Here is a 14,354-nt window from a genome sequence, read left to right as displayed (position 1 = left end):
CTCTCTCTCTCTCTCTGCTCACCAGCAAATACACACAGAGACACAGAGACACGACCTTTTTCTTTGGAATAAGGAGGGCTTACAGACAAACACCTGTCTGACTCTACACTGAAAACGAGATTGCTGAGCATCCTCAAGAGTAGCATTTTGTGCCAGCTTCATAGGCCAGTTTGTTTCCTCTGCTGAATTCGATTTAGGTATTTATTTAAAGAATTGTTGTCCTACTCTTCAACCCAATCGCCTCCCCACCTTTCCCAAAAGGGCTCCTGGAGTAACTTACAAACATCAAGAATAAGGCAGTTCCCGCCCTCAGGCTTACAATCTAAAAGGCACAATACAAAAGGGGAACGGATTGGGAGAGAGAAGGAAAAATGAAAACCCTGAAACCTATTTTGTAGCTTCAGAGTTCTTGACTAGCTCAAATGGGAAGGTCTCAAGAAGAGGAGCAACCAAAGATTGCTGGCCTTTTGACAGAGCTGAAAGAGAGGCCCTGCAGCCCCATCTTTCTCCCTCTTCTTTGGACGGATGGAAGGGCTGCTGTATATGACTGTTTATGGAGGACCCCGATGGAGGTGGTATTTCAGCAGAGCTGTTTAAGGAGGCCCTGGAGTCCCCCCTTCTCTTTGCTTTAGCCTGATGGATACCAGAAAGGGGTCTGGAGTTGACTCACAGTGGATTGTGCCTTTTCAAGCTGAGGAAGCTCACCAACCAAACTCCCTCCACTCAAAATGTTACCAGCCTCATTATAACGTACAGAAACTTTATGGCTCCATTTGGCAACGCTGAATGCAAGCGGAAGGTTGGTGCCATTCAGTGTGTTCCTTGGAGGGAGATTTTCTGGCAGTCACACGTTCTACTTCATTGTGTAGAAGCTTGACTCATACATATTATCCTTAAATTAATACCCTTAGGCACTAAAGTGTGGCTGGAAATGGATGACAGGATACTGAATAACGCTCCCCATTGACTGAGTTTCTGGGGAATAATCGATCCCTTTAAAGAGAGAACAAGATAACGCCAGCTCAAGCTTCTCTGCAAGGCAAAGAATGATCTGCTGTTTAATATTTCAGCCTTCCGCTTGAGCAGAAGGGATTAAGAATTTACCATACTACCGGAGAACTTTGGGATGTTGATACGCCTTGATGATACATCTTCACTTTGAAGTTAATTGCTGTTCCTTATTTCCTGACTTATACTGCCCCAGAAAGAACTCCAGCTGCAGTTGGTTGTACCCAACTATGCCATACTCAGAGTAGACCCACTGAAATCAATCAACTTAAATTTGTCATGAGCCTTTTCCAAATATGAATCTGTTATGAATCTGTTTTGGTTAGAATTTTAACGTAAACCTACCAAAGGTCTCACTTTCCAAAACAATATGTCAACCCAAACACAACAATACTTTGAAATTTGCACTTCTCCAAATATTGCGATGCAGTTCTCCAAACATATCCCGTTTGCACAGAACGTGTTTTAGGGGAAAGTGTACATTTGATGCATATATTGGTGAATAACACAGAGAAATTATTATATAAGGGGAAATTGCTTGCAAACTATGTTTGTATCAGTCAAAAATGCTTACTACTACTACTACTACTACTACTATTAATAATAATAATTTATTATTTACACCCCGCCCATCTGGTGGGGCTTCCCCAGCCACTCTGGGCAGCTTCCAGAAAAATATTAAAATACTGTAATGCATCAAACATTAAAAGCTTCCCTAAACAGGGCTGCCTTCAGATGTCTTCTAAAAGTCTGGTAGTTGTTCTTCTCTTTGACATCTGGTGGGAGGGCGTTCCACAGGGCGAGTGCCACTAGCGAGAAGGCCGTCTGCCTTGTTCCCTGTAACTTGGCTTCTCGCATTGAGGGAACCGCCAGAAGGCCCTCAGTGCTGGACCTCAGTGTCCGGGTAGAACAATGAGGATGGAGATGCTCCTTCAGATATACAAAATATACAAAAATGAGTATATCAGGAGATGTTTGCACTAAAATGTTGATTATTCTCACGAGGCTCTTTTTAAAAAATGTAATCATAAACTCATACAGAAATAAGAGAGAATTGAAGTGAAGACTGGAAAACTGAAAAACTGAGAGAAACCGAAATTAACAGATTCACCCATTCCTAGATACAACCTATGTAGCAATATTTTCATTTGTCGTTTTCCTCCCCGCTCAGCCTTTCTATTTTATTCACCGAGCAATGTGTTGTTGTTTTGTTGTTTTACAAAATATATTTTTGCCCCCATTATCTAGTTAAATTCTTGGCGGAAGGATTCATTTGATAAATGAATATTGCTGGAGTCTCCAAGTCATTTTAGGTCCTCGATCATCCATCAGCAGTAGAGAAAAATGCATCAAGGAAAGAAGGTGGCTATTAAAAGAAAATTATACCCTAAGATATTTGGAAGCCACAAAGTAGACTTGTCATATTGTTTGGAAGCCGGAGACAAATACTTTTCAGATTGGTCAAGGGCATGGAGGGAGGTTGCCGCAAAGCAATTTAGCAGATAAGAGCCGGCAAGGGTGTGCAAGTCATTGCAGGCCAGCTCATATGCTGCTTCTAAGCTGATTTGTGATGGGAGTTTGAGATTATATTAAGACATGTTGCAGCCGTTCACTAACACTAATATCCACTGTTCTGTCAAGGTCCTTTATTTCCCTGTCTTGTGGGTGGGTGAAGAGAGGCATATCTGTTCCTTATTTTTGCCGCTCTTCTTTATGGATGGTGTTGGCTTGTGTCTGTAAATTTTGGCAATTGGCCCCTAGAAAAGCCTCTTGTGTGGTTAATTTCTTGGTGGTGGTTGTTCCTTAAGTTTTAGAGATAAACCTTACGAGGGCTCTTTTTTAAAAAAAAACGAATGAAACGTAAGCGTCAGGTGACCTTGCTTACATTCTTGCTGGGTCATATCAGTGTAATTTCTTCACAATAGATGGCTTTCTGCAAAAGATGGGAAGGGTCTCCAGTATGCTCAAAGTGATGTGAGTGTTTTTGAATGGTTCTTATATGCTGTGGCAGTCACACAGGCAAGTCCGCAGCTGAACTGCAGCCATCGAGTGATGAGTGTGTTGCAGGGTGTAAGGGTCTTAAAAGGTAGGATTCACCTAGCAAATCCCATCAGCAATGGGTTTGTCCTCCCCTCTCCTCCCCCATGCCCCTTGAAATTGGATCTGAGAGGGGCAGAAGAACCCCAGATCAGTGAGGGTGGGGTGGGGAAGGGGATTGTTCCATGTACCAAGCTGGTAAGCCTGCAGAGATGGAACGTTCTCAATAAACACATGAGACTTAACCAGCTGTGTTCTTATTACAGATAGGTAGCCGTGTTGGTCTGCCATAGTCAAAACAAAACAAAACAAAAAAGAAGAAGAAGAAGAAGAAGAAGAAGAAGAAGAAGAAGAAGAAGAAGAAGAAGTGTGCATGCACACGAAAGCTCATACCAAGAACTGACTTAGTTGGTCTTTTAGGTGCTACTGGAAGGAATTTTTTTTGTTTCAGCTGTGTTCTTAGATAAATAAGGTATACCATTCATTGTATCAAATTGTAAATTTCAACGGAAGTAACTCATAAAGTTCAACAAACGAACAAAGACCCAGTGGATCAGATCATTCTCTAGTCAGTTCATGCATAAGATCCATCCGTGTAATGGTGTCTATTCCACCTGTCTGTTCATAAAGTCCAAACAATCCACGTGCAAGGTTGTTACAGTTCCACAAAATCCTTTCACAGAGTCTAGACAAGGATTTCCGGAATACTGGCCTTGTTTCGCCGTCCTGGGCTTCATCTGTAGTTAAAGCACTAAGTAATGCAAATAAATACTATATCATGATCTCACACATTTTACAGCAAAAATAGTATCAAACAACAAATAATTGTACATACCATATGTGTATGTGATATTACAAGACAGTGGATCTTATGGCATAGTAGTAGCTATGGTTTGTTTGTTGTTGTTTTGTTAGAGATGGAACATTCAGCATAGCTCTCTATTGGCTTCTTCTCGCAGACTGGTTCATGCACACTTGAGGTCAGGGCTGACCCACCCAGGATTCTTGTTGGGGGGGCAAGCTTTGGCTGGGATGAAAGTGGTATGGTGCCGCTTTCAATCTCGTATAGCACGGATGAAGCCTGTATGCAGGGACTGTCTACATGAAGGGCTCACTCCATGCAGTCAGGCCCTCTGGGAAAAAAGGGGGTTTACTGGGGGGGGGGGGGGAATATGAGACTGAAACATGAGAGGGCATGAAACATGAAGCATAATGAGTGTGGACGCTTGGGTGCAAGCGGGATCATCACCGGCAGCCCCAAAGGCAAGGAATTGCCATTGCACTAGTACCAGATCCCACATATATCCCCATATGCAACAGAGCATCAGCCACTGGTGATCCTGTTTCAGTGCCTTGTCCTGCCCCCCCCCCCCCCGTTGTGGCATGGATAGGAGCATCCTGTGGTATGTGGCCCCAATGATGCAGAAAAAACTAGCAGAACCCCATGCAAGTTTCTCTTTTTTTAAAAAAAAGAGGAACAGGAGCTAGGATTGTAGCTTAGCTATGCTAGAGCATACCTGAGTGTGTAAAACATATCCACATATGACAAGGGTTTTCAATTTACAGTAATATGCACCAGTGGTTCTAGGGCATCGAGATTCTGCAAAACCCCTTATGATATTATTTGCCTCATCTATCAGCACCGTTTTTCAGCAAGTGGAGGTGCTTTGAAGATGACTGTCAAATTGAATTTCTGGGGATCCTGGCCATGCTCAGAAGAGTTCCAGGGGAAGGCCAAATTGGCAGTTATATTTTCTGGCAACTCACATTTGACAGATGATGTTGATGGGGAATAGGCTCCCTGTTGACAAACGCAGTCACGGGAAGTGGTTGGCCAATAGGAGACACTTGGTCGTCACTCTCTCTGCAAAAAGAAACAATGCATCAGTGATTGTTTTTTGCTCTGGTTCCTTTGTGGCATCACCAGAGGAAGAAAAACAGCTTTGTTCCAGAGAAGTGACTTTTCATTTTCATTTTTTTATTTTTGTAAAATCATTCTGCACTCAAGGAGCCAGTTAAAAATCCAAATGCCCACATAGTTTCACTTCACATTGAAATCAAGGAATGCTTACAAGTGTGTAGGGTTTCAGAGGGGATTTCAAACTTATTTTTAAAGGCTTTTAAGGAAGCCACCAGGGCAGGATGGGGAAATAAGCTGAACATTCAGAAGTAAATGTGACACACCTGCATGCAACTGGTGGGCAGACTCAAAGGAGGTTTTCTAGTCCTGTTTGTCAGACTTGGGCCACATTCACACCATTTATTTAAAGCACTATGAAACCATTTTAAACAGACATGACTTCCCCCAAAGAATTCTAGCTTGCTAAGGGTGCTCCAAGTTGTTTAGTGACACCTACAGTATTCCCCTCAGAGTGCTACCATTTCCAGAGTTCCCTGTGAAGAGGTGTTGTTGTTGTTTAGTCGTTTAGTCGTGTCCGACTCTTCGTGACCCCATGGACCAGAGCACGCCAGGCACTCCTGTCTTCCACTGCCTCCCGCAGTTTGGTCAGACTCATGTTTGTAGCTTCGAGAACGCTATCCAGCCATCTCGTCCTCTGTCGTCCCCTTCTCCTTGTGCCCTCCATCTTTCCCAACATCAGGGTCTTTTCCAGGGAGTCTTCTCTTCTCATGAGGTGGCCAAAGTATTGGAGCCTCAGCTTCACGATCTGTCCTTCCAGTGAGCACTCAGGGCTGATTTCCTTAAGAATGGATAGGTCTGAGCATCAAGCTTACAAAAGAGATAGAGCTGTGAAGTGGAATGGATTCAATAATTCACCAATATATATATATATATGAACCAAGCGAGATAGCATTGTAAACTACTTCACTACGCACAAGTGAAACTTTTCTCAAGCAAGCCTGTTAGATAGGATATTATTCTTACATAAATCTACTTGTGGGTATGTTCCACAGCCTCCTGTTTCAGCTGCAGTCGTGATATCAGAAGGGACACAGTAGCAGCTGTGTAGCTTTTTGTAACATAGGCCACAAAATATGGAAACGAAGGCCTTGTCAGTGAGACATCACTTCAGATGAGGCATAAGTGAATACAGTGGTACCTCGGGTTACAGACACTTCAGGTTACAGACGCTTCAGGTTACAGACTCCACTAATCCAGAAATATGACCTCGGGATAAGAACTTTGTTTCAGGATGAGAACAGAAATCGCAGCGTGGTGGCACAACAGCAGAGGGAGGCCCAATTAGCTAAAGTGGTACTTCAGATTAAGAACAGTTTCAGGTTAAGAATAGACCTCCGGAACAAATTAAGTTCTTAACCTGAGGTACCACTGTAGATGCTCACACAAAAACCTTTCTTGGAGCGCAGACTTTGGATCACTGCTCAAGCATCAGAGGTTCATGGGCGATGCAACAAATATCTATTTAGATTGGCCTTCTCAAGTGGGTCCAAAATTATGGAACTCCCCACACCCCACCCCACCCCGTGTAAAGTTCATCCCAATCCTTTCCTGGCGATTTTTTTAAACTGTCAATGGCAGCATTATTTCAAAGGACCTTGGGGGTTCCTATACTATTTGATACATTGATTCTTGCTTTTCTCTGACGCCTGCAGATTTATCAGTTTCTTAGACTGTTTACTGCTTTGATTTTTTGCAGTTGTTTTTCTTTTGCTATTTTAATGTGGTTATTATTATTATTATTATTATTATTATTATTATTATTATTAAAAATACCAAAGTGAGGTTACAGGACACACAACTAAGGATGGCCCAGATGGGAGAGGGATATGCTTGCTCTGTTTTATTGCAGCAGACCAACTCAGTCTGATACTCTTGAACTCACCTGTGGATCAGAATGCAGCTTCCAGTCAGATTGCTCACTCCCCCTGATTTTGCAAAGCATCTTTGGTGCACACAAAAGTTTGCCCAGGAATATGTATTTTGCATTTTAAAATATGCAAAGAATCCATTTTACATGCAAAAGCATTTAAAAGTATATTTTTACATCAAAAGTGTATTTTTACATAAGAAGTGTATAAAAATGTGGATAAAATACCCGCAATGGGACAGAACAGGAGAGGGTGGATATGGGATTGAGTGCCAGCAATACCAAAATAGGTCATAATTAACTGCTCAGCCCATCCCTAAAACCATTCTTAAACCATATGTCAGACTACTAACCATTATATCGGTGGATACGCCATTTATATCTTTAAATCCATTATATAACAACAATATCAAATAAAATCCAAGCACAACAGCTTTAACAGCTCAAGAAAGAGAATGAATAAACTTGTCAGTCTTAAATAATTCCTGTTATGGTAAGAGAATTTCACAACCAACATTTTGTTGAAAAACGCCTGCTCTAAGATATTATGAACTGATTCCGGCTTACACCCACACAAATAATTTGAGCAATCCTTCTCTACCTTCCTTGTATCTAACGAGATGGGTTGATTTGACCATATAAATGCTGCCTTAGAGCTTTTCCAGCCAAGGCAGGTTTGCAACAATTAAAATCCACAGTAAGATAGAGGAGTTTATTGTGGGTTTTAATAGCAGTAAAACTGCCTTGTAGAAACCCTTGGATCAGGATAATAAATATTTCAGCAAATACATAAATGAGCTGTAGATTACATTTTCTGTTCCTGCCTTCTTCTTTTTCCCTTTGTTCAGCTATTTTCTACTTTCAGGGTGAAATTTTGGAATTAGGGGCTATCTGGTGCAGCCCTTATTTGGCTTAACCATACCCTGAGTTGTAACCAGTGCTGACCCTCTGATGATGATGATGATATATTTATTTATACCCCACCCATCTGGCTGGGTATCCCCAACCACTTTGATCCAGTGAAGGTTCCCAACAGTGGAAGAGGCTATTTTTGCTGAGTCATCCTCCCCCTGGAACTCCCATACTGTTCTGAAGAGTTCTCCAATCCTCTGGAGCATATTTGAGAGGGGGTGTGATTGTGGGCTGCAGGGGGAAAGTGGTTATGGAAAAGGCACCTTCCTTCCCCATTCTGCTGATTGATGCCTCTGCTGGATCAAAGAGATTTGCATCACCGGGGGTGGGGTGGGGGGCAACTGGAAACAACCTGCTGGGAAAAAGAAGTCAATCTTGTTTTTAAAAAAAAAATTAAAAAATTCCAGATGGTTTTTATGAAAAACATGTCCTTGCTAATCTGTTATGCTTATTGCAATCAAGTCTTTCAAAGTATATATGCTGCATATACACACACGAACTTAAATGTATAGCTAATTGTGCATTTTTGGACCTTCTGATTTCATCCAATTCTGTAAATCCGATCGACCGCTGCTTTGGTATCTGTGATCGTTACATACAAGAACTTGCAACACTCCTGGAATCTGACAAATCAAATCATTTTAATGAACCACAGCAAACAGCTCATGTTGAAACAGCTGTAAGCGCAAAATGCAAATCATGTTTGTTGATAGCTTATGCTCCAGAGAAATAATCTTTCTAGGACTGTTTTATTATTTACAGTAGTTCCGAAATTTTCATTTTTTGTCAACATTGACAGATGCCACCCATGGGTAATGCTTGCGCTTGCGATATACGTGGAAAATGCTAAACATTTGCAGAGAGATCTCGTGTTTGTAAGCTGATAATATGGTTGACAAATGGGTTTAACAATATCCAGTCATTTTAGAGCAGTCAGCTGAAATTTACCTGAGGTCTGTGGTATTGGAAAGAAAAGGAAGGTCAGAGGCATATGAATGCAGATGAAATAAAAGAGATTGGCTCCAGAGAGTGGTGCTGTATAATAGAGGCATGACAACAGATGATTAATTATATTTTAGACTCTGATAATTCCCTGCAAATGAGTGCCTGATAAAAGTTTCCAACCATTCCCATCGTCATTAAATGAGAGCTATCATAATTGTGGCAGAGTAAAGATGGGTTTCATTCCTAAAACAGTGCCAATGTGCATATTTTAAAATGAGCTATTTAAAATAAGCAGTACCTTTCTGTAAATGTGGAGTTGGCAGGGATGAAAGTGCATGACAACAAGAGGAGCTAGAACTGCTGAATAAATAGAACGAGTTTCTGGCATTCATTAGCACTGTGCATCACAGTGGCTACAACATAAAAGTATAGATTTCCTTGAGTGGCAGGCAAACGCTAAAGGATAAGTACAGCCTTTCAGCTTGGAGAGGTGGTTGGACTGGAATGCTTTGGTTTCTCTCAGTTTCTCATTTTTTCCAACTTTAACTTCAGTTCTCCACATTTCCATGTCAGTTTGCCATTTTGCCCAATTTACACATTTTTGCAAGCACTTTTCCCTGGTATTTTCAGTAATGAATGCATTTGTATGAACACTTCCCCCATTTTTATACACATTCCTCAGTTGACTTTTGAAAATTTAGAGAAGTGTGAATTTTGAAGGTTGACCACACTTCGGTTTTGTGTGTTTTTCTGGAAGTGCATTTGAATTTCTCCCTCATCTCTGGCTGCATACGACCAAACATCATTGCTTCAGCAGTAGCCAGCGACATGACATGGGAGATATTGTGAATGCTGAGCCCTGATTTGTTACATTCACCTTAATCCTGGCCTGTCTTCAGGAATTTGCACTTAGTTTTTACTTGTTAAAGTGAATGTGGAGTCACCCAACAATTCAGTACACACACACAAACACACACCTAATGTGCAAATTAGATTTACAAAACTCCATTGTATTCAAATATGTACTAAAATGAATTATAGATTATATCTACCAGGCAACAAAGGAAGCTTGTCTGGTTTTATTTCATACATTGCATTATTTGCACATAGGGCTGGCCTACCCATGAAGCAAGCAATTGCCTCAGGCATCAGGATCCACAGGATAACAGCAGATAACAACATCAATTTTATTCAGGGCCGGCCCACCCATGAGGCAAGATGGGCTGACTGCCTCTGGTGGCAGAATCCACCAGGGCAGCAGATCCCTGTTGGCCTTTGTTTCCTTCTTGTTCCTGATACAGATTTTCCCTCATCCATTCTCCCCTGGTGCCATTTTGGAGTCTGCCTCAGGTGCCCAAAGGTGGCCTTGTTTACACATATGCAGAGGTGGAAGTGAGTCTTGTGTTTGTCTTACCAAGCAACATGCAAGTCCTTCTAAGCATGCAGGGCTACAGCACTGGCATGTGTTTTTCCAGATAGCTGAAGGTGACAACAGGGGCATCACTGCCATCCTGCTCCTATCGTAGCCATTTGCAATGCTTTCTAGTTCTTCAGCACTCTGCAAACAAGTCTGACCAGAGGAACAACACCAAAACAAATGAAAGGCGTGTGTACATGGGCACTAGCAAATTGATGCCTTCATCCTATTCTGTTTGCCTCTGTTGGCAGCCTTGGAGGACAGCACCAGTGGCTAAAGACATGAGCTGATTTATAGCTAGTTTAAGCAGTCTGCTGCTTAAGGTATGTTGATCCTGCACCTGTCTATGGCTGTTGTAGTGCAAGTTATAAATGAGCGCATGTCTTGAGACACTGGTCCTGTCCTCCAAAAGAGGCAAATGTAATAAGATGAAGGAGAACTCTTTGTGGGTGGCATACATTTGTCCACCACCTCAGTTAATAGGATGGGTGGTGTGTCTTGCTGTTGTGGAAATCATAGGATTGGCTGTGCAAGAATGTCTGACGTGGAGGCGCCATGGCTGTTTTATGCAGGGGTGGAGGAAGGGGGTGCAGTGGGTGCGGTTCGCCCCGGGTGTCACCACTGAGAGGGGTGACAAAGTGCCGGGTGGCACTCACCGTGGGGCCTGCAGCATGCCTGAGCCACGCGTCTTTCCTGGGAGAGACGCAGTGGCTTGGGCACGCGCAGGCTCTGCGCTGCCCAAGCAGTCCGCCCGTTGCCTCCCCCCAGCTGTAGGGCGGCTGAGTGGGAGGAGGCAGGAAAACTGTGGAGGCCCTGCGGTGTGCCCTGCCCCTATGGGCCACTCACCTTGTCCCTATGGGCAGCTCGCCCAAGCGGCTTCCTCCGCTGCTGGTTGCATACTCCAGTGTAACACGTTACATGAGCATTTGGCGTCTGGGTTAACTTTCCCAGAGCATGTAGATCTTTGAAAACTCAGCTTGATCACAGCATTTAGGGAAGGGCTGTAGGTCAGTGGTAGAGCATCTGCCTTGCATGCAGAAGGTGTCTCATGTTCAATCTCTCTGGGTGGTGCTGGGATTGCTCCCCTATCTGAAACCCTAGAAAGCTATTGCTAGACAGTGTAAATACCCAGCTGGATGAATGATATATGTTGCTGTGTTCTTGTGCAGAATAAGGATGCCAATAACTCAATAGTTTTGAATGTCTAACAGAGGTAGGGAGCTAAGCTAAAGTTTGCCCTTACCCAGGTGTGTTTTTCATCACAATCTTCAAAGTGGCATTAAAACAGGTTCTGTTTAAATATAATATAGATTATGAACAAGCATTATGATTCTAATTTCTTTTAAGGCATTTCGGTGTGAAATGTCTTGCTCTGTTTCTTCATTGGCAAACATTCATGTAAATTCTTTCTAATTCTAATAAAATACCCTTGAAGGACAAAGGGAGCCATTACAGCCTGTGATTAAGACAATGTTTCTTTGTTTAACAGTAACTAATCTGTTGTTATTGTTTAATTTCATTGATTTGGTGAAAGATGCATGATGTCCTTAATTATTCATTCTTTGCTTTTAAGTGCTTGGGCGATGACAAATGATTTTTCATTGGGCAACCTGGTTGACTATTAGCAACCATAATTGGTTTCAGAAATAAAGAATGTGGAAACTCACTGCAGGTCATTCTTCATCTCCATTGCCTCTGTGGAGACAAAAACATGTCTTTGTAAGGTGGAAAGAGTCTTGCAAAGATGTTCACAACAGGAAGATGAACCAGAACTACAGACACATAGGTTCAGTCAGTCTTGAAATTTACGCCTGTCATTCTCTTTCACCCTAGCCTACCTCACAGGATTGTTGTAAGGAGCAGGAATATGCACATGCTGCTAAGCTACTTGAGTTCAAATGCAGATACACTGGAACTGCATCTTGATGAGATGCATTACTGCACAGTTTAATTCTAGTAATGTAGGACTACTTTTTATGGAACCCGAGCTTTCGGGCTCATATGTGAATATTGTATAGCAAAACTTCCCTCATTTATCCTGCTACCAAGTGTTGCACAGTAATCAGCTATATCTTTATGAAGGTAATGATTCTGGGCTAAAATGTTATCCCACTCCTTTGCCTATCAGCACTAGTTTACATGGATATATGCATATGTTTACAAGAATAATAAAAACAACATAAGATGCAAAATCAGAAACCATCACCCAGCTATTATGGAAAGATGTGTTCTTAATTGCCTGCAAATGCCTGTAGGTAGGTAGGTAAGTAGGTACAGTAGGTAGGACTAGAAAGGTTTTCAGCAGGCCCCGCAAAATGAATGAAATCCTTGAGGCCGGTTCCATTGAGAGGTCAGCATCCTCACACACCCCTACCCATTGAGGGTCTTATTGAGCCTGCTAGGAAATAAAGATAAATTTAATACAAAATCATGGTGAGGCAGGTGTGCTGGGCTCTAGGCTTGAAGGCTATCCATTAGCATGGAGTAATAGGCCCAAGGAACATAAAACAAGTCATCAGCTTCCTAAGCTGTGCCTGTGGTCTGTAAAAAGCCTGCCTTGTCCAGAACCGGCTGCCTGGTCCAGAACTGACCCTGCCTGCCTGCCTCCAGTCTTTCTTCTCCCTTTGTTCCAGCCTGTGTGTCATGCCTGCAGCATTCAGCATTCTCCATATGCCTGATCAGGATTGGATATGGATTGTCTTCAGAAACCAAGTTTTTTGCAGTGTTCTGGGTTGTTATTGCCATGTTCATTATTTCTGCTCAGTGCAAGGGCAGATTGCTTATCTGGTTTAGCCAATCATCAGAGGAGAGCAACAGCGTCGTGAAATTGATAGTTTAGGGATGCAGACTTTAACCAAATACACGTACCCCTCTGACAAAAGGCAGATGAATGTTAATGATTGGGATGAAAGAGAAGTACAAAGCAAGATTTGGATTCTTGCTCATGACAGATTCCATTTTCACTTATTTGATCACAGATCAAGAAAGGAGTAGCAACAGTATGTTAATCTGATCTTTGGGTACTATCAGAACAGGGACGGCTCTACGTTTCCAGCGGCATTTGGCAATATGCTGTCTGTGACATGTAGAAAGGAAGTTCTGCTCTGCTCTGCCACACAGATAGAAAGGGCAGGAGCTCCCTCATTCAGCCATTTGGTTGTTGTTTAGTCATTTAGTTGTGTCCGACTCTTCGTGACCCCATGGACCAGAGCACGCCAGGCCCTCCTGTCTTCCACTGCCTCCCGCAGTTTGGTCAGACTCATGCTGGTAGCATCGAGAACACTGTCCAGCCATCTCGTCCTCTGTCGTCCCCTTCTCCTTGTGCCCTCCATCTTTCCCAACATCAGGGTCTTTTCCAGGGAGTCTTCTCATCTCATGAGGTGGGCAAAATATTGGAGCCACTTGGTAGATTACCACAACCACAGGCACCTGAGCACGACCAGCAACTGCCATTATTATACAAAGACTGGTTGCAGTAGCAGTGCCTACTCTTGCTTTTAAAAAATTCATTTTTATTGATTTCTAGGATTTTGAGGCTGCTTTTCAGAAAAGCTGTCAGGGCAGCCCACAGCCAGGATAACGCGATGTTCCTCAGGGTTCAATTTTATCACCTATGTTGTTTAACATTGACATGAAACCGCTGAGTGGGGTTATCCGGAGGTTTGGAGTATGCTGTCAGCAATATGCTGATGGCACACAACTTTACTTCTCCTTTACATCTTCAGTAGAGGCAGTGGAAGTGCTGGACCAGTGTCTTGCCTTGGTAATGGACTGGATGAGAGCCAACAAACTGAAGCTCAATCCAGATAAGACAAGGCACTATTAGTGGGCAGTTCCCTAGACCGGGTGGATGGAAGGTTGCCTGATGTTGATGGGGTTACACTCCCTCTGAAGGAATGGGTACATAGTTTGGGGGTACTCCTGGATCCTTTGCTGTCACTTGACGCTCAGGTGGACTGGGTGGTGCAGAGTGCCTTCCATCAGCTTCAGCATGTGGCCCAACTATGCCTCTGTCTGGACAGGGATAGACTAACTACTGTTGTCTATGCTCTGGTAACCTCTAGGTGAGTGTCAGGAGTCCAGTCCCTGGCTTGATAACACAGTGAGTGTAGTTAATTAAAAAGGATGCTTTATTGTCAAAACAAACAGATAGTTCCAGATGGCTTAACACAGCCTCTGCCATCATCAGTCATGATGACCCTTCTGAAGACTGTTTCCCACGTGACCAGAAGCAACTGAACTTTTGC

At 42.8% G+C, this 14,354-nt stretch overlaps 1 protein-coding gene across 1 annotated transcript in view; it reads left to right on the top strand.

The window, feature by feature from the left end:
* TAFA1 (TAFA chemokine like family member 1) overlaps positions 1-14,354 on the top strand; it is a 345,203-nt gene that overhangs the window by 223,742 nt on the left and 107,107 nt on the right. The gene's annotated exons all lie outside the window — the stretch shown is intronic.

The sequence above is a fragment of the Podarcis gaigeae genome, assembly GCF_964106915.1.
Source record: "Podarcis gaigeae genome assembly, chromosome: 2".
Lineage (NCBI taxonomy): Eukaryota > Metazoa > Chordata > Lepidosauria > Squamata > Lacertidae > Podarcis > Podarcis gaigeae.
Note: the sequence above shows the minus strand (reverse complement) of the source record. Positions and strands in the feature narration are given on the sequence as shown.